The sequence below is a fragment of the Macrobrachium rosenbergii genome, unplaced genomic scaffold (assembly GCF_040412425.1).
Source record: "Macrobrachium rosenbergii isolate ZJJX-2024 unplaced genomic scaffold, ASM4041242v1 171, whole genome shotgun sequence".
NCBI lineage: Eukaryota > Metazoa > Arthropoda > Malacostraca > Decapoda > Palaemonidae > Macrobrachium > Macrobrachium rosenbergii.
The window spans coordinates 4056243-4080874 of NW_027100729.1; the positions used below are offsets into that span (position 1 = coordinate 4056243).

The window sequence follows — 24632 nt, forward strand, 5'->3', positions numbered from 1 at the left end:
TAGAAGGAAAGAAACATCCTGGTTGTACAAGATTAAGAGTTTCTGTGATTAGGTTGCCTGAGCATCTTGTCTTGTTACTGTTCCTGTCTCAAAACAGCCAGCAATGGTTATGAGCTTTCCTGTAGACATTCAGACCTAGGCTTCTCTACAGCTCATTTTCCCAAGGACTTGAAAGTTGCTAGCCTTCTGCTGCTGTCCAGGAACGTGCTGAACTAGGAAATCTCTCTCATTATCCCATAGAACTTTACCTATTTGGCTACTTTAGGATATTTTGATGTCTTGTCTGAATCCATTTATGGTTGGCTGATTTTGTTTTCCATTTTCTGTATTCTCTTGACTGTGTGCTGCTTAGAACAAATGGAGTGTCTTTTGCCTTTAAAGTCTGTCGCCTATTTGGTAATTTTGCAGGAATGTCTTTTGGGGGTCTTGTCTAAACAGGTACCCCACGTTCTTGTCTAGTGTGTTCCCGAACGCTGCTGTTTGTATGCTTCAGATGTTACTTTTGTTAACACATGTCTAAGAATCTGCTTTATGGCAAGGTGGTTTCCCAGAGCAAAACTCATTGTTGCAGGATATTGTTGAGACGAATCCCTTCCCACAGGTACTGATTGAAACTGCATCTTTTAGATGTTTGTGGCACCATCAGGTCGTACTGCCTGGTCGTCTTACAGGGCCAATAGTCTTTGATTTCCTCAAGCAATTTTGAGTGGTTTTGACTTGGTAGGCACCATGCTTTCTTTGTCTAGTTTGTTCCTGAATGCAGCTGTTTGTATGCTTCACATATTCCATTTATTGACACCAGTTTTTTACAAGTTACCCCAGTACTTCCTAGCTGAAGTACACATCGTCTACAACAGGCCAAGTCACAGGTGAAACTACTTAATCACCTGTTGCATCAATAATACTCTGCTTGTCTTTTGACAAGGGGTGGGTCTCTCTATGGTGGCGGTTGCGAGTCTGCGAAACTCTAGTTCATTTTGGAAATGGCGAGTTAGATTTACTGCTAAGAATGGCAGAAAAAGATTGTTAAAGCTGTGTGGTATATGCAGTTTTGAAACGTGATTGGTTAAAGGGTTGTCTCTATAAAGTATGAAGCTACAATTGAGATAAAATAGTACCAAGGTCAAAGATCAAAGGTAAGTTCTTCAAAGGTCACAGATGACTTACAGAAAGGGTACGTAAAATAACAGAGGGGGTGAAATTCCCTATATCAGGGTAACAAACTGAATAAAGCAGTTCACATTAAAGTGTTAAGACTTGATAAGCAAGACTAGTGTAAGGACAGAAATATGCGAGTTATGACAAACTTAAGGCCAAAACGACAGGTTTGAGAGGAGCCATGTAGAAGGACAAACTTATATATATATCTTTGGGTACAGTGGAAAAATTAGTTGTCAGTGACGTCACTACACGCATCTGAAGGTACGGTACAAAAATGACGTCAGAGTTGTGACGCCACTGCGTGCAGCTTAAGGTGGAAAAATTAGAAGACGTTCAGGTATGTATAAACCATTTTAGTTGTGACGTTGTGACGCCACTGCACAGAAGTGTATAACCCATTTCACACGTAGTTGTGACGTCGATCACCACGCTGCTTAAGGTGGGAAAATTAGGTGACGTCATAGTCATGACGTCACTCCATGCAGGTAGGTTGAGTGTATAAGCCTTTCACATGACGTCATAGGTGATGACAAATATAACTAATAAACATTGTAGGCCAATGATATAAAGTAAATAAAGACCATGAGATAATCGTACGTCCTTTTATTTAGACCCATAAAATCATATCGGGAAGGTTACTCGTGATAATGAAAAATCTTTTTTTTTTTACTCCTCGGAGCCAGCATTGCAATGCCCCGAAGAGAGAGAGAGAGAGAGAGAGCGCCCTCAGCTGGAGGTAATGATGAAACCAGTCGGTTACCAACTCTGAAGCACGACCCAAAGGGCTTGAAGCTTTCTAAGCTGACAACAGCTGATTGCCGAGATGGGAAGAAGTCTCGTATAGACTTCCCTCGTGCTTTCCAAGATGTCCGCCAGTTTTCTATGCCGCTAGGGAAGATATGATGTCAGACCATCTCAAATGTCGGAGAATGATGTTTAAGTAAATAAGACTGAGGTAGGCGTGGCAAGGCTGCCACCAAGACAAGCCTAGACTTACGTTCGCTCTGATGTACTTGAGCAAGTGCTTGGTTGACCTGGAGTGTCTTGTGAAACAAGGCGTGAAATTCCCGTAGACTTAAACCACCAGAATTTCGTCCAGAAGTATAATGGCCCACACCCACAAAAATTTTCCAAGTCCAGTTCCCCAATGGATGACTTGTAAAGATATCTACGATTGTAAACGTACATTTTGGCTTTCTGATCTCCGTTTTCGTTAAGATTTCTAGTCTTTAAGAGTTTCCCTCACGTCGTCTTATTAGAAAATGAGTCTTTTAGTATAATTGAACCTCACAGAAAACAGGAGAGCAAATAAGGAGAGACAGGAACGAAGATAAATATTTCTCGAACGTATCAGCCATCAGACATCAGACATCGACTTAGCACCTGACAGGATTCTCGACTTTGAGAGCTGTAGAGGATAATTTCCTTGTAAAGATTAATTGATAAGGCTAATTCAACCTCATTTTCAGAGGTATTTATGTATAAAACTGACTTCATTCTTTTCAATACGGATTTCAATGAAATAACTTGGTAGATTTTAAGGGTCTCACACAGCCTGACGCCCTGGCATATTTCAGCATTTTGATGTCAAGTCTGATATCAAAATGTCAATAATGGTTGTTAAATTGAAGTCTGGTCATGATTATAAACATGAAACTTCAATTTGCCACAATTATTGCCATTTTGATGTCAAACCTGACCGCAAAAGGCTGAAATATGTCAGAAAATATTGATTCATTTTCACTTCATATTTTTATTATTAGTTTTCGTTCCTTCAAATACCTTTGCCTGGCTAACTTTTCCCATGTGAATTTGATGATACAATGCGTGTAATCATAACTTGTAAAACACCAAGTTCCATGATATTGGTGCATTTTTAATCAGAGAAATGTACATTCACATTATTTTTATATTTTTACAGCATTTTATGGTGATTAGTTTCAACCTTTTAAAACTCACGTATCTGCTGCACCCTCGTAATTTATACATTTGCTTATTGCACAATGTTAATAAGATTTAGCTTTTAAATTATTTCAGCCGCATTTTTGAGGCTTAACCTAATAACTTGATGAGCACCACACCACTGAATTCTTGAGAACTGAATTTCTAAGTAACTTCAAATTCACGGCATTAATTCAAGACTTTTAAAGTTATCTACATTTATTTGGTGCTATTTTCAGTTCACATGATATTTTCATCTACAAGATTTATTTTCAAAGCATTGAATATTCATTTATATTCTCAGATGTCTTTCTGAACAAGAGAATTACAGGAATTTCACAAATAAACCAAAGAAAATCTAATTAACTTTATTTTACTTCAAATTACAAGTTATCCTACAGTCTCTTGTTACAACAAAAGCAATTAATCACATCAAGACACACACAGTCTCCCCAAAAGCAGACAAGTGACCCAAATACCTTCAGGTGGAACAAGCGCGCCTTGCGGCACCTCCCCCCTCCCAAAACAAACCACTTCGTCTTATAGGCCCAACACCATTCAATGTAAGTGATTGAGTCAGGTAAATGGGAGGAGACGTGCAAAGCTAATATCCTCCTGCCCTGAGTTCTTCCTCCCCCAGCAGGACAGCAGGTCGGACTAACGTCAACCTTCACCGTACACGTGGACCACCAGGCCAATTTAGGTTGTGTGTGATGCGCCTTACAAGAATCCACCCCATTGCCAGCAATTAGGGGTACGTACAGGCCTAACTAAGTAGTAATTGCCAAGTAATGGAGAGAAATAGGCCTAACAGGTAATTTCTAAGTAATTTGAGTTAAAAACAACTCATTTTGCTACATTAGCAGGTAATTAGAGAAAACCAACCTCTTTACCCGGTAATTATGCAATCAGAGAGGAACATTCGTCGCATTACCAAGTAATTTGGGATAGGTATAGGCCCAACTAAATAGTAATTATGTAATCAGGGACAAAACATAGGCTCATTAACAAATAATTTAGTGGAAAAAACCTTTCATTAACACGTAATTTGGGTAAGAAATCGTCCTCTTTAAGAGGCAATTATCTAATTGGGGAGAAATAATCAGCCCATTGCCATATAAATAAGGGATAATCTGCTTCCTTAACACGTCATTAGGGAGCAAAAGTTCACTTCATTAACAGGTAATTATAGAGGAATGTCCAGCACCTGACTGGGACATTCATTCCTTCAGGTGTTTTGAAGTTGGAATGTCGTCGTCTCCAATCTTTCTGCTTCCAGTTTGAACAAGACTACGAGGAGCAGAACATGACTGAACGTTCAGAAAATTCGTCTCATATAATTACTGACAATAAGAATAACTTATTTACCCTTATCAGAATAAGGACACGTGGCCAAAACTTGCCTAAAAATGAAAATTGCTGTTTGATGTGGCATATGAATATATTAAAATTACTGTCTCATGTACTAGAAGAGGGCTATGGGGCCACGAGGCCAAAACTTGCCTAAAAATGAAAATTGCTGTTTAATCTTGCAGTAAAAAACCCTCCCAATTGACATACTTTGTAAGCAAGGATTAATATCAAACTGACTTTCTATACAAAAATCACACTCTAGATAAAAAGCAAAACTTTCTTGGGCAGAAAACTGACGAGCAAGTGATAAAAACCATAAACTCTTTCAGGCAGGTCTTCACTTTCTGGGCAAAATCAACTGTGGCTCCCAAACTGACAAACTTGGTATGCCTGTAAACTCCTCTTTCTGGGCAAAATCAACTGTGGCTCCCAAAATGACAAACTTGGTATGCCTGTAAACTCCTATTTCTGGGCAAAATCAACTATGGGTCCCAAACTGACATATTTTGCAGGCCTATAAACTCCAACAAACTTTTTAGGCCAATAGACGAAAACTTTAACAGCAAAATTACTTGCTGAAAGACTTCCTGAGCAAGGAAAAGAGTAAATTAATACTTTGATATAAAAAAATTGACAGACTAACAGATTTTCGAGCCCAAACAAAATCACCAATACATTTCCAGTCAAAACAAAGTCCTTCCAGGAATCAATTTACTTTCTTCACATTTTCTGGGTAAAAACCTCCCTAGTGAAAATCGGTAGGTAAGACTAACACTTTTCGGGCAAAAGTTCCCGCCAAAGACACACACTTCAGGCAAAGCCTCCCCATAGTGAAAATCCTTAGGTAAGACCAACAGTTTTTTAGGTCAAACTAACAGTCTCCTCTAAAGATAAACACAGCTTAGGAAAAACTTCTGCCAAACAGACACCCTTTCCTGACAAAATCTTTCGAAATGACCCACTTTTTGGGGCAAAACTTCCTGAGCATAAAATTCACAAAATATAAAAGACATTTTAAGCAAGGGTCTCCTGAAGCCTCAGGAGAACTCTCAGAGCAGGAATAGAACTTCTAATCAAAAACTCTCCCAAACCAGAAAGTATACTTCTTGGCAGAGAAGACAGAAAACTGCTTTCAGACTTTCTATGAAAAAAACAGACAAAATAACAGACTTCACAGCCAAAACAAACTCCCTAGCAGTTTCTCGCCTCCCCAAAAATCACAAACTACTAAATTTTCTGGTCCCAAAAAATTCCAAACAAACAGACTCTGTATAAAAAAATACAGACTGGCAAACCTTCTAAGAGTAAGAAAATAATAGTAACTAACAAACTATCAATAAAAATCACCAAGGAACAGACTTAATAGCAAAAAACTTAAGACTTTTTAGGCAAAAACTCACTAACCCAGACATCTTAAAAACCACTGTATCAAAGTTAACAGACTTCGTAAAGGCAGAACCGTCAAAATTAACAGGGTTCCTGAAGACAAAACAACCGCATACGAACAGGCTACGTGAAGGTAAAAGCAACACACAGACATTGCAAATAAAATTCTGTCACAGACAACAAAATTAGTTCAAGGAGAATATCACGCAGACTATTGTGCAATCTAAAACCAAATGTATTACAAATATCAAAAGCATACTTTCTGAAAGCAAAAAATATCAAAAGCAGACTTTCTCAGAACAAGTTTCTCAGATCAACTGACTTTCTAAAAGTGAAAGTACCACAGACTAACAGACTTTCTAAAAACCAAGAAATGTGAAAGGGATATCAGAGAGAGAGAGAGAGAGAGAGAGAGAGAGAGAGAGAGAGAGAGAGAGAGAGAGAGAGAGAGAGAGAGAGAGAGAGAGAGAGAACATAAAATAAAACTGATACACCTAATATTCAGGAGACGTCAGCAGCAGCAGAGAGCAAGATGAATTTGCTCCTGTCTTAAATATTTGGAGATCAGAAGAGTCCACAACAGTACTAGAAAAACTATTCTACATTTTAGCTGTAGCCAAGATAAGACTCCCACTAATCTCCTAATAAAGCTAAATAATATAAAGGTTTCCTGTTCACCAAAATTTACTACTTACACACTGTGGAAACACTCAAGCACAACTCTTAACATTAACCAAATTTATTCTCATCTCTGGTCTATTAACAGCAAAACTTCTATCCTTCAATTATTCCAAAGCTTGACTCTTGTGGAATAACATTTGCATACTACGACATCATGAGCACGGACTAGATTAAACCGCAAACCAGCACCATGAAATGAAAAAGGACGGATTAAAGCCCAAACTACATATCAGGTGGAGGCTTTCTGAATGATGTTACTATATCAACACTCAGGAAAACCCTGCACAAATCCACTGACATCTGGAAAGGCAAGTTGCTCGCTCAGCAATATAAAACCAAGGAAATTTTCTAGCATACATCATGGCCAGTGTCTTAACTTACCCAAGGTCAGGGTACATTAACTGTAAATGCAGCTGACATTCTAGTGACTTCTCTAGGTTCCATGACTCAGCAAGGTCTGCCAAGATCAGTTTTGGAGCAATGTAAAAGCTTACACCAGTCATACATCAGAATGTACACGAAGCAATAGAGTTACGTCTCTAATCACACATTCTATTAGCAACAAATGGCTCCAGACAGTACTATACCACCATTACTTAAGCACCTCACTTCTGGGACATACATCTTCAATTCTAAGAGCCAAACACAAGGTTCAGTAAACCAGTACAACACCATCTACAAACCCTCAGAGGAAACCTTTCTGTACCTGAAGGCACTAAACCAGTGGTTCTCAACCAGGGGTAATTTCAGAGTTTTGGCGGGGGGAGGAATGGTGAACACGGATTAGCAGGCTCAAACTGGCTCTAGGACCACACAAAATGCATTGGTCCGCACTACTAAAAGGTCACGTTGGGCTTTCTCTCCTCTAGCTTGTGTGTTTGTGTTAGTATTTTGAGGCAGACAATTCTGGAACGGTCGGGGGAGGGGACATTTTGATATATGGTGAAAGGGTACACAGGCAAAAAAAGTTTGAGAACCACTGCACTAAACCATTTCAAACTGACGTAAACATTTCAGAAATTGGCATTAAAATGTGCTGCAGTTTCTGTAAGGATACGACTAGTTTCTCCATGGCATCTGATTCTTCTAAATCTACTACCAAATTTTTCATGAGAATACTTTCTATATACATTAAGCTTTATATTAGAAAGGTCACCTGAGGACAGTTTCCTCATCTTAATAAATGACAGGGAAAACCTTTGTTTTCTATCCCTCTATGGTCCCTCACAGCCTCAGATCTCAGCGTGCCTTATGGTAAGGTATTTTGTGAAAGTAGGTATATACTAACCTTTCTAGTACGTATATAAAAACCACATTATTACATAATTATGTCAAAAGGTCTGGGAAATACTTTTGTTTCTGTCATTTTCAGGCCAAAGGCTCCCACAAACATTCTTCCAAGGTTGACACACCCAGCTTTATCTAATTAACTGACGATGTTATGAACTTTGTAAGGTTTCTCACACACAACTCTAAGGGGCCATCGTAGTATTTATCCCTTCTTTATTTCAGGTACACGAATGTGATTTGAGCCTAAGACGAGAAGGCGTTTGAGCCCCAAGCTGGTACCCCCTTTTGGAACAACGGTTATGTGTCCGAAACATAATTAAAAGTTTTGTTATACTTTTCAGCAAAAGGATAACTTTTAACTTTGCAAATGTTCTTATAGACTTACTTTAAGGCTTTTAGCACAACTTTCAATTTTCTAAATGTCTTGAAACTATATCTTTTAAGACATCTGGCAGAATGTAAATGGTATTCTGTATTTAAAAATAACCTTGTGGACAATTTGTATGTAAACTTTTGATATATCAGCATCTGACACAATTAATTAAATGCAGCATCAGCAAAAATGACAAATAAATTCTCTAATCTTCGTAAATGATGCTCTACAGTTAGAATGATTCCATTACATCACCAAATTTACATAAATGAGGCCAGGAAATGGTATTTGAAATAACAGAACCTAATAATAATTAAATTATAAGTAAAATTAACCAATTCAGTGAAAATTTCCCCAAAACTGAGAACCTATCTTAGAAAATAATTTTAGTCAATTATCCATTATAAAAACAAGTCAGTTTCATATATAAGAACCCCTGGAGACAGATCAAACACCCTATCAACAAATGTTTACAAGTAAATTTATAAACACAGCTCTAAGGAAAGAATTCTGACAGCTACAAATTCAACCAAACAATGGCTCATACATTCTAAAATATATATACATCATAACCACGTCTTTTACTTAATGTTCCCCGTTTTCTATGAGATTTAATACAACACTCAAATTCTGTAACAAGACATGGGAGAAAATCTTACAAGAAACTTTAATGAAAACAGAAAACAGATTGACAAAATGTATAAAAATAGTAGATTTTCTTACAAGTTATTCATAGAAAAATGAACAAGTGATTTTTTGGGACGCCATTATGCTCGTTTGACGCAAAATTCTGACAATGAAAATACACAGGGTCAATTGCCCAGTTCATAAGACACTAAAGGTCAACCAAACGTTTGCCTAAGTACAAAACTACAGCCATGGGAGCGAACATAAACCTAGGCTTGTCTTGGTGGCAGCCTTGCCACGCCCACCTTAGGCTTACTGTACTTAACATTATTCTCTGACATTTGAAAAGGTCTAGCATATCACCTTCCCTAGCCGCATAGAAAACTTGGAAAGCACGAGGGAAGTCTATACGAGACTTCTTCCCATCTCGGCAATCAGCTGTTGTCAGCTTAGAAAACTCAAGCCCTTTGGGTCACCTTCAAAGCTGGCAACCGACTGGTTTCATCATTACCTCCAGCTGAGGGCGCTCTCTCTCTCCTTCGGGGCACTGCAATGCTGACCCCAAGGAGGCCTTTATTTGTAAGTCTTTCCAGTTTCGTTTACATTCAGTGTAATATGAAGACTTCTGCACTTCAGCTTACGTCCCTTAATGAAGGTTAACATTAAATCTTTACAGACTCTTCTCTAGCTCTCACTATATGTACAGTGTCAAAAACTAGCCTCTATTATCAGATATTAAAGTAAGATTAAACTCCTGACTTAATCACATTACAAAACATGAACCACTCAAAATTTACGACAAAATCTCAAGAATTCAATGAACAATATGGTGGCAAAATAAAATATCTTGACATTCAAAGATTTACATGAGTTTCATACCTGAACAATTAAATACCTGTAAATGTTTTGAGCGTGTGTTTAGAGTAGGAATGTAAGAGTAAATGTAAGGGTGAGGTACTTAATCCCTATGTCCCCTATGTCTGGAAGTAATAGCAAAAAACTCTTTGGTGTGTAGTTTAAAAGCATACAGTTGAAAAGTGTGTAGTCTAGTGTGTGTTTAGAGTAGGTATGTAAGTGTGAAAACGGTAAGGGTTGGGCACTTAATCCTTATGTCTGGAAGTAATAGCAGAAACTCCTTGGTGTAAAGTGTGTGAGAGTTAGGTTCAAGTGGTGGGGTGCTTTCAGCAAAGCATGTCATGCGCCCATAGAATCCTCTGATAGAGAAAGATGCTTTAAAACACATAAGACATACAGTACAAGGCAGCTTAGGAGGAAAACTATGCATTGATTCTTCAAAATTACTATGTAAAGACTTCAAAGCACAAAATGTGTATTGGTGCTTCAGAGAGAGAGAGAGAGAGAGAGAGAGAGAGAGAGAGAGAGAGAGAGAGAGAGAGAGAAATGTGTTGAGAGTTTTTGGACTTCAGCATAGCATGAAATGTGTTGGGTTTTTTTCCTGCCAAGTGTTCAAGCGATCAGAACTGATTCTACAGTGCCAAAAAAGTGAAATTCTGTAGCTTCCAAGTTGTGTTGTGACTAAGGAAAGTTTAATGTATTTCAGAGGAGACTGAAGAAATGCCCCTGAATGTGTGGGAGTTTGTGATTTCAAGTTCACAATCAGAATGGAAAGTTGAGAAGAAGCAAGAACAATATCTTAGTTACTTCTACAGCTGAGAACTTTGCAGAAATTTATTGGCTCTCCAGATTTCTGCCAAAGTTGGCTACCAGGGAAAATCTGTATAGCTATGGGCTCGAATTTCGAAGTTTATGTAGCCTAGACTGCAATATACACATATATAAAAATGAGGCACTGGATACAAATATTTTCTGGGTTTTTGGTTGTGCTGAGAAACAGAGAAGGCAATAATTGCTTCTCTAGCAACATGAAAGCTAAGAATTGACGGGAACTGAGCAGAAAGCTGAAATGCAGAAGTCCTTCTACAGTACAAGAAAATCAGTATACAATACACAATTTGGTATACAATAATTTTCCCAATATTCAAACTTTAAAATTAAATTGTTAACAATAACGGTTAACTGAATTTTGATTTGATCAGGTTACTTAAAAGCAATGGGAATTGCAAGAAACATGCTAACAAAACAAAAAATATTAATACCTTAATCTAAGATAGTCTCCATATGTCACGACACTGTTCCACTGGGAATTCTAAAATTTATGCAACCTTTAACTCAAGACTTCATGAATCTGAATTTCTTGAACACTTAACGTTAACAAAGCCATAAACATCCAAGATGTACTTGTTGTAACGTAACTACATTGTCCAAACTGATTTACTTCCTAATCTTAGACAACTCTCCTGACAAGATTTCCCTTTTGATAACTATCCGAAATATCCTTGGTGCCTGTAATGGCCTGTACATTATATGGCTACTTGTTCACATGGCTTCATTGTGAGTTATTCTCAAGGAAAGTGTACTTGTAATCATATTCCCTAACTACTAATAACATTTATTTAAACAGCTACTATCCTAATCCCTAAGTAATCCACTAAGACATGAAATATCCCTTTTGTAATGGTCAAGAAAGTAAATTAGTGGCCCAGTTAAAATATTACTGACTAGGTCTCAAGGTGATTTTACTCTTCCCAGAAAGTCTGCCTATCAGTGCAACATTAATTAAGAGCACTGAGTTTGATTATGCATATATATATACCCTAAGATACCATCGTTAACAATACCTAATCTCATTTAAGGTAACGCTTCGAATTTGAGTCTATCCTCAAGTAATGTATTCAATAGGGAAGAATCATTCAGCTAAAATACCTCAGAGTAACACTTCAGTATGTAACCTCCCCATGCCACCCTCAGTGTCTTGAAATATGCAGAAATTCCATGATAATAATGCTCTTGATAAGGTACTCTCCAATATTTACACAATTAACCTTTAAATGGTTTGTGTTTAATGTTAAGCAAGAAGCATTATTTTCACGGCAAGCTTGTAAAAAAAAAAATCAGAGTATTCTTCAATCGGTTAAAAATAATGACAAGTTCTTCTTCATGTTATCAAATTTGGGATAAAACTGATTAAATGAATGCTGAAATATCTCCTGTCTTAACAGTGCAAATGTTTCAGGCTATGATGCCTCCCTTGTATTAATTGAACAAAGTCTTTCAGCAACCTAAGTTTTAAAGCAAAAGTACCAATGCTTTTACATCAACCTTACAATAACGGAGACCTCGGAACTATTATAAAATTAATTCTCAATAAATCCTGATATAAATCAATAACAAACAAACTATGGATCATAGCTACAAGGAATATATAAGAAAATTAACGCCAAGTCCCTTCTACGATGGAAGCTAATTTAGGAATTTCCTCAGATATATTGACAAAAAAACATCTCTAGCCGAAAATATTGTCTATTCTATGAGAGTTCCTACCTTACGATTTTATTCTACAAAACTGTTCCTAATTATATTGAGTTCCATGATATTCCATAAAATCAGTTGAAATGTTTCTCTTAACTAACGAACTTTTGCGATGACCATAATTGAGGCGTTCAGCATTACAAGGGCCTCTCGCCCCCCCAAAAAAAAAAATCGAGTTATAATCCATCAAAGCTTTGGAAATTCAGCCCACTCTAATTTCTTTATTTTTCAAGGTACAAAGTTGAATTTTGTCTGAGATGAAGTATTTTGCGACCAGGAGTAGAATAGTATGCATAAAAATTACAGTTCGACCCCACCCCTTTTTTGGGATAAAAGGGGGATTATTTTAGAGCTGACCAGGTGAAAAAGGCCATTTTCAAAAGTTGGGGCAAGAGGCCCTTCTAATGCTGAACGCCTGATATATGAACTTCAGGGAAGTTGCTGAAAATGATCAGAATTACCTACTGTTAATCTCACGTGATCTTCTTACCTAGGGCAAGCAGTGACCTACTGGATAGGGCAGGTCAAAACTAAGTTGATGAAAAAACTACCCTTTAAACATGATCCAAAATGTAGCCATGACTATAAAATAGTTAATATTAACTGGTAAGAACTCAGTGTTTAATATCTTGTAGCCTGAAACATCCTTAACTACCTAAAAGCTGATATTAAACTAACGAGAATTATAGGTAAGAAAATATGTATCCTTAAATGTTAGAATATGTATCCTGAAATTTACTAAGCTACTTCATAGCTGATAAGAAACTAAAGTGAAAACATTGCAACGAAGAACATAGCTATATAAAAGTCGTAAGATGTTAAAGAGAGAGAGCTTGTCCTGATATAACCTGAGCTTTTAGATGGTCAATCTTAAACTTATGAATCTTATGTAAAGGAAAAAGTATCCCGGAACATTCAGATAGCTAATACGAACAAGAAAACTACATATGTATCCGGATACACTGAGCTACTTTGAACTGACATGAAACTAATGCTAGATTCATGTAAAAACTAAACTACGCATCCTGTAACATGTGAACTAGTTGACTGCTGATGTGAAACAGATGCAGAACGTCCCGTACATAAAAACATCTACATCCTACACAATTTTGAGCTGACAGGAAGCTTTAAATTGCCAAGAAATAAAAAAAAAAAAACATATTCCTGAAATGTCCTTAAACTTATGAATCTTACGCAGAAAAGACTCTGTATCCTTAAATATACTGAGTTATCATTCAGCTTCCGTTCAACTGATGTGAACATTAAGTTAGCAATATTCATCCACAAACACTGAGCTATTTAATGATCTATAGAGAAATTCACAGCGGAAAATAAAGTGTTTAGCCTGAAATAAGCTTAGCTAACTGACAGCTAATATTAAAGTGATCAGAACTCTTTGTCAGGGAACTACAGTAGAATCCTGAAACATAGCTCAGCTGTATGTCAGCTGACGTCAAATTCAGAGAAGTCTAAGTAAATGCTTTAGGTAATGTTGAACCTATATGAGTTTTGGGCATAAAAAATTCTGTGTTATGAACTTGGAGGAATAATTCCTCCAAGGTTATGAATGACAATGGGCTACTGGACGGCTAACATTCAACTGATTAAAAACAATAACTGTACTGTGGAAAATATACATCCTGAAACATTAGCAGTAATTAAACCAGTAGCAGGTCTAATTAATAAGTTACGTATCCCGCACCACAGTGAACTGCATTACATGATAAAGACTCCAACAGTTCCCACTAAAATGACGAGCAGCAAGCTGGACTCGACTCGACTTTTGGTCAGCAGGCTGCTATGACCCTGATAAAACACTTGCGCAATATAAATTTAGCCCAATCCTAGCTTTAATAGTCAAAAGAGCTAAGATTATAACAGCTCCACGTGAAAGTGTGACTCTATCCAATGGGGCCATTTTTCCTTCTTCATCTGGTCGTAAGCAAGTGTTGACACACTGGCCCTTGGGGCAAATTTGATGAATGAAATCTTGGACATCGCTTGAAGCTGAACCTTCTTTCCAAGCAAGGAGTTGTGGATTCCCATTTGTATGCTTGCAGGCTGCAGCAGACACTTTCCTGAAGAGATGAGGAACAAGTTAGGATATCACGTCACGCTGAGATCTTTTGGCTCTCAGGATATTATTAAGAATCGTCATAATTAGGCACTAAGTATCCTAAAACTTGGCCCCTTTCACTAAGAGGGCCACAGATGGGACAGGGTCTTTTTAGACCAGTACTGAACGTCTGTGCTCTTATATCAAGGATATCTTAATGAAATATTTTATTTGGTCACAGCTACAGTAAATAATAACCTAAAATTGGACTGGAAAGCAAATTTCACTTTAAATTGAGAGGCTTCTAAGTGTAAGTTTCACTTAGGAAATTTCAGTAAAAATTCACTCTATTATTATTATTATTATTATTATTATTATTATTATTATTATTATTACAGCCACAGTAAATATTAAATTAAAATTGTACTTCAATCGCAAATTTCACTGAAAATTGAGAGGCTTCTTTGTGTAAGTTTAAATGATCAAATTACAATTAAAAGTTCTTTATCTTTATCTGTATTACTATTATCATTATTAATATTTTATAAATTTTATTACCATTGATACATTGGCCTGTCTATAACATTTATAAAGTCATTCCAACACTCTCACGTAACCTGGTAAAAATTTCCTGTGCCTACAATGTCCCACCTCTCTGTAATTTGTCTTAAATCATCCCTTATTTGGTTCAGTCATTTACAAAAGAAGAGCCATCTACTGCTCTCACTAACTGCATTTCTCAAGGTGCTGACCAAATACCCATCCATTTTGTCTAAGATGCCCCATAACTGATCCATAATCATTAGACAATGACAGAGAAAGTTCACCCAGTCTTGCAGAATTTCAAAATTTCATAACACCAACTTTTTTTTTTAAAGTTATGAATCCTAAAAGGATTTGCATAACCTACCCTAAAGTTTTACCTCGTCAAAGTTTACAGAGGAGATTTTGTTCACTGGTCATCTTGTCAAAAACTGAATTTCAAGTTATGAAATTGCAGCTAACATTCTCCATCCACAGATGAATCATCTGTATTCTGAGCTACCTGGACTGCACAATAGGTATTCTTAAGTGACTACTTATCCCATTGGAACACTTAAGAGGTGAACAGTTTCATGAACATTCTTACGCTCAGTTTTTGTATCAACAGGAGCATTTTTCTAGGATATCTTAAGAGACAAAATAGGCGTTCCTTTTGTCCAAAGAAAACAGATTTTACTCAAATTATATACCATGAAATTATCAGTTCAGTGACATTTAAATTCTACGCGTGAAATTTATTCATGTCTTAAGATTTTGGTGCACCATATGATGAAAAATGTATTTATATTTACACAAGAGTACCAACATCCAACTATATCACGCCAGAAAACAAATCAAATATCTAAGAACACTACGGGACAAATGTCAAAAATATGGTCAAGACACCACTGTACTGAAAATTCTCAGATTCGTAGACCCATTCCCTTCTACGAAGCTTGAATATACTTCCCTGAATCCTTCGAGTGCAAATTTCTCCCCTCTGCAAAATTAACACTACTCAGTACAATTTATATAAGTGGGTATCTTCGTTTGAGAGACATTTATTTCTGATACCTTACTTTCTTTGATGAAATTGATACTTGAAATGTTTTATCCTTAAACTTGACTACAGACTAGGGAACATTCTCAGGTTTCAAATATTTATTAAAGCTCTTGACTGACTTTGACAAATCTGGCCCGTTGTTCTTTACAGTCAGTCTGCAAAAACTTAGGTGTTAAATAGTGTCCCAGGTTCTGCTTTATAGTCAGTCACAAACAGTCTTGAAAAGGTCTTGCATTTATCTCAAATCAGTAGAAAATTTCTCTTGTCATCAAGGCCTTACCTTTGCAAGCATGTTTTCAGATGAACAGACCTTGTCTTCAGATGAACAGACCTTGATTTATCTCAAATCAGTAGAAAATTTCTCTTGTCATCAAGGCCACCTTTGCAAGCATGTTTTCAGATGAAAAGACCTTGTCTCACTCAAGCATAGGACGTGCAGGGCTCTCACACTACGGTTACCAGTACTGACTGCCGTTCTGCCAGCTGCTCAGCCTGATAGGAAAACATTCAATCATGTTCTAATGATGTTAATTCAAGCTAGACTTCTCAAGGGACTGAAATCATTTTACTTTCTATTTTAAATCTGAAGTTCCTGAGCAAAATCTTTCAAACTGATCAAGCTGAGTTGAAGGTGAGGCTTAACTTTCAAATGTTACAATTGTGGTCTGTAGCTCCCTTTTAAATCATCTCTACTTTTTTTCTTATAGAAATCGCTTATATTTTCAAGGTGCAAAGCTCAACTAAAGAGGCTTCTTGAAGTTGCATGAAATAACTGCAGGTGATTTGTGTCCAAAAGCCATTCTCCTCTAAGAGGCTCTGACTCAATGTAAGAGTTTCAGCTTACTACATAAATAGTCCTCCTTGCTGAGGTTAGCTGTGGCATTTGGATGACTTGTACTTCTAACTAATGGATCATTACAGATGAAAATCTGTGACGTCAAGAGAATGGGAATATCCTATGCCTTTCATACATGAAGTTTCTATTCACTTCAGCAACTGTACTGTTTATTTCATATTCCTTGAACAGTCTACAACCAGAATAAAATCTCCTTCAAAGTCTACTTCCATTTGTGCCTTTTGCAGAAAGTTAATGAATATATGTTCTGTACAGAAAATATCATCTTAAATTACTGGTTTTTTAGCACTACCACTTAGGTTTATCGTTATTTCCTAAGTCTCTACTTACATATCCATATTCGTAGAATAAAGATTTTAAAGTGCTACACCCTATCTGAATGGTCTCCTAAAGAGCTAAAAAAGGATTTCGTGCCCCTAAACAGCGCAAGACTCACCAGTGATAATCCAGGTTTTGACGACTGAAGACATCTGATAGGCTGCTCTCCCCCTTCTGTTTGTTTCTGGGAGGCCCTCGCAGTCTTCATTTGTTTTATTAGGCGGAACAGATTCTTGGTTGTTGTTTATACTTTTCTTGAAAAACTGCCTCCTTTGACGTAACTGCCTCTGATATCTCCATAATTTCCTTTCTCCTTGACAGCTGGGGTAACTAACTTACTGAATAGTATAGCGTTTTGCGCTTAAAACACCCATTTTTCTACAATTTTCATTGCCACCTGGTTCCACTGACTCACGTTCCTCTGTGCTCATTTGTGTAGACATACTGTAGTGCTTGGAAGCAGCTGATGAATGGTGATTTCATGAATGTCTTCAATTCTCATGCTTCATACTTTCCAGTTGCTTGAGGAAATTACTTACTCTACACCACCTGCTCATTTCTATACCCGGCACATGATTAAATTCGTGGGTAACTAGTCGCATTTAGTTCATTTTTCTTCTTATATTCCCACTGGAATCTGGAATAGGTTCTCGTTGTTAATAATCAGAAAAGTCCAAGTATTTACCATCTTGTTTAACTGGCTTAGTTGCTCACTGGTTCACTTAAAAACTGCATTCTGATTTAAAGTTAATTTCATGCAATTATTGTCTTAAACTTTGTCATTTTTCCCTGTGGCAATGGGTCAGTGACAATATACAGTTTCAGTTGCAATTCCTGTCAACCTTTTGAATTGTTTCTTCCCACACTTTTATGCATCTTCTAGACTTGGGACTTGCAGCTTCTCACACTTCCATGGACAATGAAGTTTTGCACACGTCCAGTCATGGACAATGTGTGGATAAATGGAAGCACCACCTACGGTCCTGGCCCATAGTTATTTCCATAACTATTAGCTTATCTGAAGACTTATGGCTTGTCAGAGCTCCACTACTTGCCTTATGCTTCAGGGGATGCATTAATCTGAGTTACTCTGCAGAAAGGTTCGATCCAGTAAGTGGTGAGATCTGTACTTGTGGCCACCATCGTCCTTGGGTGAAGAGAACTGATGGAACCACAGGGTAACGCCTCAGGTAGCAGTATCTTGTCCCCTAAGAGTTATCTGTGCTCTGTGAGGCGAGTACTCAAAGCTGACACTCATACTTGCCCATCACTAGCCTACTGTAGTTGTGCTGGTTGTAGGAAGTCTGTCCCCGTTTGGTGGTTTGGGAGTCCAAGGCAATCTTGCTCTTAGGTATGGGGTCCATATAGCTGCGTGAAGAGTGGCCATCCTATGGTACTACTGTGGGACCATGAAGCTGTGGGGCTCTTTTGGGTACACTAACCACTAGCTTGACTTGAATAACCAGAGGTTAGGGTATGGTGTCCTTGGTGGGCATGGCCGTGGAGGTCCATTGGCACTACTGAAGGTGTGTGGTGATCAGATTTGCCACCTGGTTTCTCAGGACTGACTTTCAACTGTGGCTTGCCCTTTGCGTTGGGTGTACCATCAGGCAAAGCCAAGCCATGTATCCACTCTTGCAGTGTGGTACATTCCACTATTAGTAAATTATCATCATCTGCCCGCTTTATACACCATCAGAGTATCTCGGAACAGTAGCAGCCTGCAAAGGAAAAAATCTCTATAGAAAGCCAAACTGACTTGAATATGAAATAACGTATGTTAAACCTTCCCCAAATTTGATCAAGATATAGTTTATCTACAAAACTCCTGATATTATGTAGTGTAGAAGGAAATATAAGTGACACTGACTGAATTAGGGCCAGAAAATAGTACTAACTATGTTATAAGATGAATATAAATACTGGCAGATAATATTCAGCATTAATTATATGCTACAAAAGGCAGCCTGGAGTGTCACTGATAATGGCTCAGCAAAAAACTACAAATTCATAGCTCAGCATTTTGTGCAGAGGGCTGTATCAGTTCAACGTCGTCAGTCAGATGTTGCCACACTTATTGAAAGGTTCAATCAGTCATTGTTCTTGACATGACTATCGTACTGTAGTGCCACGTTCAAACTTGAACTCTTCATAACAGGAACATGAATTTTTCCAGTTCCCAACAAAACCTTTTATTGCCTTCACTCTTCCAGATCAGTCGTCAGACACATAAATAACATAAGCAACACCACTCTGGATGAAACAAATGTTTAACTAGATATTTTTCATCCAGGAGGGCTTTTGAGAAAACTGGTATTTAGCAGAAATATCGAAATTTAAAATGACAAATTATTTCCACATCATTCATGAAAGCATGGAGGAGGAGGAGGAGGAGGAGGAGGAGGAGGAGGAGGAGGAGGAGGAGGAGGAGGAGGAGGAGGAGGAGGAGGATTCATTCAGCGGACCATGGTGGTGCAACCCCTAAGCTTTATCATGGACACATTATCCTCCATTTTCCTAAAAACTAGATCAATGAGCCAAAAACCAACTATTTTCTTTTGTACAGCCACGATTTTCTGATACATTGTACATAAGCCATATGCTTCTTCAGCATTGACTAGGTAAAATAAAATAGAGAAGAGAAAGTGACAGACAACATCTTACCATTCAGTAAAGTCTGGCCACATTGCAATCATCACCTTCCTCTGCATCTTTTCCCACCTCCATTTGGGGTCGATGTTTCTGACAGCTTTCCTCCTCCACCCGGCTCTTCGGTCAGACACATCGTCCCCTGACTGTGACTGTTCGTCTCTCAGGTCTTCTCTGACTACATCCACCCACGTTCTCCCGCCAGGCACCTCCATCTGAATCACTCTCATCCCTTCTCATCACATGGCCATACCACTGCAGTCTTCTTTCCTGGGCCTTCTTTGATAGTTCTATGACTTTAGCAGTTCCTCTTCTTCTTTCATTTTGGATCCTGTCCATTTTTGTTCCTCTACACATCCGTTGTGATATTGTTGTAAAAAATCCACACTTCAAGCTGCCCTGTCGTAGATTAGATGTGATCAGTTGGTAAAAACGCCCTTTGACCTAAGAAACAACAAGATTCATTATTAGTAGAGTGTTAGTTGAATTTAACTTTAGACCTAGCGTAGTATTTGGGGACTAAAAATCTCTACATAGTCTACATAGTGAATTGACAGACCCAGACCCAAGTGCCTGTCCTCACAGGAATAACCAGGAACGCCACTATGCTTAACAATGTATCCAGTTAAAGTTGTCCTGCGCCTTTTTAGAACTCAGCTCCGATTTGTATCTGAGAAACAAAGATTATAATATGCTTGATGCCTGAGAGAGAGAGAGAGAGAGAGAGTCAGGCTTGCTAGAGCGAGAGAGAGAGAGAGTAGAGTGAGTAAAGCAAGTGAAATGGAATGGAATAGAATATAGAGTTTAGGCCAAAGGCCAAGCACTGGGACCTATCAGGTCATTCAGCGCTGGAAAGGAAATTGAGAGCAGGTAGGTTTGAAAGGTGTGACAAGAGGAAAGCCTCAAAGCAGCTGCACTTTGAAATAATTGTTGGGAGAAGGTTAAGGACAGCGAAGATGGAAGAAAGATTCTATGGATGGAGTGGGTAAAGGAAAGAACCAGGTTGAAATGAAGGATTAATTCTGGAAGAAGTACCATTAAAAACATTCAGTGAACTTTGTTAACGGCTGTGTAATATGGGGTTTAGGTTGCCTGATGTAATAACAGTACTGAAGGTCATCTAATACTGTATATTGTGCCCTTCTAAGCCAATGGGATGGACACTGGGAGAAGACAGATGGTAGGCCTACTGTGATGCTTTCTTAACAAGGTGCTCAGAGTCTCTTTGATAACTCTGGTCTCTACCTCTGCTTTACCCAGTAACGAATGTCACAAAGGTCACCTCCACTGGGAACAACAGTTTAATTATCTCCAAAAACCAGTCGAACTTCTATTTGGTGCACTTGACCTAAAAGTACTTGACCAACATCACTTCCATACACGAAACCCGGCGCATGGGATTAATATCTATAATTCTCTATCAAAATGTACTCATCACAACAGACCTCTCAAATTCATCACCAAACCAGAATCAGAGGCTGAATGGAGTGGGGTATATGGGGAATGTTCTGAATATATGGGAATGTTCCTGAACCTGTCATTGTTTAGTTTAGAATGACACTTACAGAGGTAACTTGATAGACTTCAGTGCTGTGTGAATTCGACTAAGCCTATTCCCAACCCAAGGTTCGTCATTTTATATAAGAACTATATCCATAAAACCTTCAGGAGCGTCAATATTCATGGCAGACTTTTATATTTTTACTGAACGTGGGCATAAAATATTTTCACTCTCGTAATGACAGATTGTTTTTTTAAATTAGCAAATACTTCATATTTTTACTAAACGTAAATATTTTTACACTCGTATGATGAGCCTTGAGTTATTGACAGATTAACCATTTTTTCAAAATAAAATTATGTAACTAATTAAAAAAAACCTCACCTGGTTAAATTGTCGACTTTTGTCCTGCCATGAGGGTTGAACAGCTTTCCACATCCCACACCGATGCCAGTTTTACTATTTTGGGGTTCCACTGGTTCGTCGATGTCGTCTGTAAAACTAGGTCGTTTCAATACATCTATAAAGCCGAATTGATACAACCAGTTTGTTTCCACAAAAACAATTTAAGCGCTAAAATCGATTTTCTCAAACATTTACGTGTTTTTTTTTTATCATAGCTGTCGCATTTTGGTTACATTTATAGCCACTCATCCGATACATACTCGTATATGAAAGCATTTATCTTACTGCAATATAAATTGACACAAGTATCTAGTACGTATGGCACAGCTCACGAATTACCTGTTTGTTTTTATATATTTTTTTACTCAGTAATTTCGCGATTCTAATACTAACAATCAAGTTTTAAGTCCACAATCAATATAAAAAATGGCCTAAAAGTTTGAAAATGAACGTAACATATAAAAAAGGTTTATAAAATATATTAATCTGAATACAATATTTTTGGGAGTTTTGCCCTCTTTTTGACGGACTTTTTTTAGAACAATATTTTATCCTAGGCAATAATTTCATGAATCTAAATATACACAGCTACAATGAACTTAATTTGTTCCAATTTCTGACAAACAAACACCGCTGGGGACTGTGGAAGAGCCTCCCTTCAGAGAATATAATTTATACATTCAAGTTTTTAGATGCATCGTTTTATTACCCTTCTGTTAGAATGAACACCAAATTCTTTTGAAGCTTCAATTTCAAGTCAGTGGCCCCTTTGACTTGTTCCATATGAATATTCTTCTGAATAATAATAATAGTAATAATAATAATAATAATAATAATAATAATAAACTAAAATCGTAAAAACATGCTCAATTAAATGGTTTCTGTAATATCACTGAATGCCTCTATATGTACTACATATTTCAAAAGAATTCACTCGCAACAATAGACACGCCACAGGTCTCATTTCCCTGTGAAGGGATTGTGTTTAGCAACCTTATCAAAGGACGTCTGAATTTAGCGTCCTGACAGAGAATATAAATGGTTTTGTTAAACGCGATTCCATCGATAGTTGAGGTTTTTCATGTTAATACGACAGCAACTTAAGAAGACTTAAGGTACTACGTTGTCAATGCAGCAGCTGAACCGCTATTAGGCTGTAGCCTCAGTTTTACTCATTTCCATTATATCAAATAAGAAGGTAGCCATAGATTCATTGAAAACCTTTCATCTGACATAATGGAAAAAAAACCTGGAATTGTATCGAATTGGCTTTATCATTGATGTATTGAATCAACCATAACGTATTTCTTGAAGTAAGACCTCGTCTGTGCACAAACAAATGAACCTACATTAATTACCCAGTTGCAAAATGTTCTTCTTCAATACAAATAATTATGAATAAATAAGTTTTCAGTTACGAAGATATTGTGCCACACATTTCTATAAGCACAGTTCGTTCCAAGGCGGGGGCAAAAATTAACATACATGGAGAGTTTCCCATACCAAGCAGACAAACACTTTTAACCCTTTGTACTTGCAGGTTTTCCAAAAACAATGTCAAACATTTCTTTAATGAATAAAGCAATTTTTTATATATATATATATATATTTATATTATATATATTATATAGCCATATCATATATACATATATATACAGTATATATATATATAATATATATTTATCTATATATATAGTATAAATTATACAGTATACATATATATATATATACATATATACACATATATACTGTACATATAATTTTTTCCACGATTTCAGGGGGCAACGTTTGGCACACATGTCTTTAGGTTACACAGTTACCATTAGGCGAGGAAAATTACCAACTGTTCGTTTTTCGCGGCAAAAACTGAGTTCTTATTCAGCAACAAAAATTTGAATGAATGATTCCAAATAATACCTTCCATTACAATCTGGTTTTAATGTCATAGTTTCAGAATCACATTATACCAAAAACAACTCAAGATGGAATCCGAATTGACACTTTTGAGCAAGTTATAAATTAGAACCTATTTAATTTCACAAAGTAATATGGTAAAAATCAAATTTCAAATGAACATATATTATTCTTTGAAGTTACAATCAATTTTTGGTGGGCTTTTGCATCTGAATAGGGTTCTTCTCTTCTAAATAATGATGATGATGATGATGATAGTAACTAAACTTTTTATCGGCACAAACACTTTATTAACTTTATACCGTTCTCAGGCAGCAAACCCTGCAGGCCTACAGTACATCGATGCTTAACACTTAAATTTACACACACACACATAATATAACAATTTTTAAAGTAAATTGTATTTTTCCTAACTATACAAACCCGAGGTCCTTTACATTAGGAGATACTTTCAGGCGTAGGCTGGAAACGGCCGTTAAACTCTTGAACAAGGTGGTTAGGCAGTAACTACCTCCAGGTAGGCGGGGATACCCGCCTGCCCGGATGTAAACATTCCACTTTGCCTTTCGGCCCAGGTACAGATTGAGGGGTGGCATGAGGTGGGCATAATTGTAAAGGACCTCGGGTTTGTATAGTTAGGAAAAATACAATTTACTTTAAAAATTGTTATTTGTTCCGACACAATATACAAACCCTCGGTCCTTTACATTAGGAGACTCACTTATTGGAGGGAGGAATCTGAGAAAGTCTCTCTGAACTGACTGGAGTTCACCACCTTGTCTTCCCTTCCTGGTCGTGAGAGCGAGGAAGGGAAAAACTGCCTCTGACAAAAGATCGGGTTGTAAGAAACGCAGGATCAGTTGTCAGACTTCTGGGTCCCTTTGCATGAAAGAGGAAACGTCAGTTCATGCAAAGTAGGCTGGGAAGAATTTGACATCGGATGACAATAAGGCAAATACAAGCATTGGGTTGTCTCATAGTCATGGTCTCCTTCCTCCCCCTTGCAAGAGGAAGGAGTGGGGTTGTTTCTATTAACCTTAACGGAAATAGAACGGGAGCTCCTGTTATGCGCTTATCTGCCTCGATCGCCCGGTCCAGCTTGTAACGGCATTTCCGCTCCCTGCCCGTGGGAAGAGAGCCAGGATG

The 24632-nt window shown here is 37.5% G+C and overlaps 3 long non-coding RNA genes across 4 annotated transcripts in view; 1 reads left to right on the forward strand and 2 right to left on the reverse strand.

Moving 5' to 3' along the window:
• The window catches only part of LOC136838108 (uncharacterized), a 215819-nt gene that overhangs the window by 67449 nt on the left and 123738 nt on the right, over positions 1–24632 (reverse strand). The gene's annotated exons all lie outside the window — the stretch shown is intronic.
• Positions 1–24632, forward strand: part of LOC136838111 (uncharacterized) — a 271933-nt gene that overhangs the window by 5046 nt on the left and 242255 nt on the right. The window contains exon 2 of one of the 2 annotated variants that reach the window (XR_010852875.1): positions 1–1753. This exon is cut by the window's left edge and continues 1276 nt beyond it. The exons of the other annotated variant lie outside the window; for it this stretch is intronic. This is a non-coding gene — a long non-coding RNA (uncharacterized lncRNA). Of the gene's footprint in view, positions 1754–24632 lie in introns of those variants that run through there. 2 annotated transcript variants of the gene reach the window in all.
• On the reverse strand, positions 12515–17615 carry LOC136838112 (uncharacterized). The gene is made up of 4 exons (XR_010852877.1): positions 17136–17615; positions 16254–16335; positions 16124–16153; positions 12515–14280 (listed from the first exon to the last, which is right to left on the reverse strand). It is a non-coding gene; the product is annotated as an uncharacterized lncRNA (long non-coding RNA).